Genomic DNA, 3,124 nt, shown 5'->3' with positions numbered 1-3,124 from the left:
TAATATTTCTGTAGGGTCAGTGAGATAAAAGGTTTCCCTTCAAATACACTCAAAGTGTTATCGTAAATAAAAATTTTGTTTTTATTTTAATATATATCCCAAATATCTTTTTTTTAAAGATTTTATTTATTTATTTGTCAGAGAGAAAGCAGCACGAGCAGGGGGAGAAGTAGAGGGAGAGGGAGAAGCAGGCTCCCCGCTAAGCAGGGAGCCCAATGCGGGGCTCAATCCCAGGACCCTGGGATCGTGACCTGAGCCGAAGGCAGACGCTTAACTGACTGAGCCACCCAGGTGTCCCTATATCCCAAACATCTTAATTAAAGTTTTATAGCAACTTGCCCTTGGTTTCAAAGATGATTAAATTTGCTTTATAGTCTATTGAGTTAGGGGTTGACATTTCTCAATTAAGGCCCCATCTATACAAGATCTGTTAACTCATCTGGGCCTACCTTTTTTTAAAGTCTACTTAGGTACCATTGACAAATAAAAATTGTATACATTTGAGGTGTACAACTTGGTGTCGTGACAAACATTCCCATTGTGAAATGGTTACCACCATCAGGCTGACTGACATATCCATCACCTCACAGAGCTACCAGTTTCTTTTCTCGCTTTCTTTTAGTGTTGTGTGTATAGGTTGAGAACTCTAAAGATCTATCCTCTTTAGCAAAATTCAAGTATACAGTACAGTTTTTTAAACTGCAGTAACCATGCTGTACAGCAGATCTCCAGAACTTACTCATCTTGCATAACTGAAACTTTGTTCTCTTTGATCAAAATCTCCCCATTTCACCCTCCCCTCAGCTCCTGGCAACCGCCATTCTACTCTCTGCTTCTATGACTTTGACTACTTCATATTCCACATGTGAGTAAGATCATGTGGTATTTGTCTTCCTGCATCTGGCTTATTTCACTTAGCAGGATGTCCTCCATTTGTTGTGGCAAATGACAGGACTTCCTGAATTTTTAAGGCTAAATAATATTCCATTGTATGTACAGACCACATTTTCTTTATCTGTTCATCTGTCAATGGGCATTGCAGTTGTTTCCATATCTTGGCTATTTTGAATAATGCTGCAGGGAATGTACAACCTCAATAGCAAAAAAACCAAGTAACCTCATTGGAAAATGGGCAAAGGACCTGAATAGACATTTCTCAAAAGAAGACATAAATGACCAATATTTGAAAAGGTGCTCAACACTGCTAATCAGGGAAATGCACCTCACACCTGTTAGAATGGCTATAAGCAAAAAGACAAAGAATCATAGTGGGGCTCGATCCTAGGACCCCAACATAGAGCAGCTATGGCTCTGGGTCCCAAGGAGCATCTATGTGTGTAGCAGCTCAAAAGCATTGGCTGCTGGTGTGTTTGCCCCTTGTCCATCTACCGGCCCCCCTAAACTGAGAGGATGTCTCCCTATCATCATTTCCCTAAAGAAAAGACTTAAGGAGATGAAGTCAAGAATATCTGTATGCAGCATTTTATTAAGATTGATGGCGAGGTCTGAACTGATTTAACCTACTCTGCTGGTTTGATGGATGTCATCAGCATTGGCAAGACCAAGGAGAATTTCTGTCTGATCGTGACACCAAGGGTCGCTTTGCTGTCCACTAGATTACACCCGAGGAGGCCAGTATAAGTTGTGCAGAGTGAGAAAGACTTTTGTGGGGACAAAAGGAATCCCTCACCTGGTGACCCATGATGCTCACACCATCTGCTATCCTGATCCCTTCATCAAGGTCAATGACACCACTCAGATTGATTTGGAGGCTAGAAAGATGACTGATTTCATCAAGTTTGACACAGGTAATCTGTGTATGGTGACCAGAGGTGTGAACCTGGGAAGAACTGGTCTGATTACCGACAGAGAGAGACACACACACTGGTTCTTTTGATATGGTTCACACAATAGATGCCAATGGCATCCAGCGTTTTTGTAATTGGCAGAGGCCACAAACCATGGCGTGCTCTTCCCTGTGGAAATGGTATCTGCCTCACCATTGTGGAGGAGAGAGACAAGAGACTGGCGGCCAAACAGAGCAGCGGGTAAAGTGGTCTCTAGGTGACCTGACTGGAAGTCTTTATACTTAATGAAAGATAATACGGTGTGGAAAACAAAAGAAACAATAATAAATGTTGGTGAGGATGTGGAGAAAAGGGAACCCATGTGTGTTGTTGAAGGGAAGATAAATTGACGCAGCCATTGTGCCTCACAGTGTGGGGGCTTCCTCAAAAAATTGAAAATGGAACTACCTTATGATCCAGTAATGCCATATTCTGGGCATATCCAAAGGAAATGAAATCAGCATCTTGAAGAGGTATCTGCACTCCCATGCCTACCTTTTTGGATGACACAGTATGAGAGCAAACCCTTACTACGTGACCAACAGTGTGCCAGGCACTGTTCTAGGCACTCTACATACATTAATTAATATAATCCTCATTGCAATCCTGTGAGATAGATACTCTTAGCCTCCCTGCTCTGCAGTGGGGAAACTGAGTGAGGATAAGGTCATATAGGCAGCAAGTGGCAGAACTGGGCTGTGAATCTGGCTGCCTGGCTCGAGTCTGTGTCCTGGACCCCCAGGCCACAGTGATTTTGTCCCTGACTTATCAGCTGTCTGGTTGTATTGACCAAACTTTTTTAGTATCATGTAACTAGCTCAGGAAAACCCTCTAGTGGTTTTCCTTGGTTGGAAGGATTTTAACCTATCAGAAGTCTTCTTTCCCAAATTGTTGGTGGATTTAGAGCCCTATTATTCAAGGCTGAAGTCAGCTAGTATTAATTGACCACATGATTTATTGTGTCGATGGGACATTTTAAAGAAGGAAATTAGGTGCTATTAATAATTACGCACTTGGAGAACTGACACAACCTGGACTGTCCCAGGCAAATCTGGGCATAGGGTTGCCCTGGCAAAGTAACTCGAAGCCTGGAAGCTCAACTTCCTTATGGTGCTGACAGGAAAACAACTGGCGATTCTTGTCAATTCTCTGGATGCCTGTGGAAAATGAGAGCAAATAATGTGTACAGATGGAGTTACCATTTGGCCTCCTACTTTGTACACTGGAACCCCATTTTATTATATTATATTATATTATATTTTTTAAAAGAATTTTAT

The 3,124-nt window shown here is 42.1% G+C and overlaps 1 pseudogene; it reads left to right on the top strand.

Moving 5' to 3' along the window:
• The first annotated feature begins 512 nt into the window (after positions 1 to 512).
• Positions 513 to 2,841, top strand: LOC145720823 (small ribosomal subunit protein eS4, X isoform-like; annotated as a pseudogene).
• The last annotated feature ends 283 nt before the right edge of the window (positions 2,842 to 3,124 follow it).

The sequence above is a fragment of the Leptonychotes weddellii genome, chromosome 3 (genome assembly GCF_054177405.1).
Source record: "Leptonychotes weddellii isolate Sample4059 chromosome 3, ASM5417740v2, whole genome shotgun sequence".
NCBI classification, from domain to species: Eukaryota; Metazoa; Chordata; class Mammalia; order Carnivora; family Phocidae; genus Leptonychotes; species Leptonychotes weddellii.
Note: the sequence above shows the minus strand (reverse complement) of the source record. Positions and strands in the feature narration are given on the sequence as shown.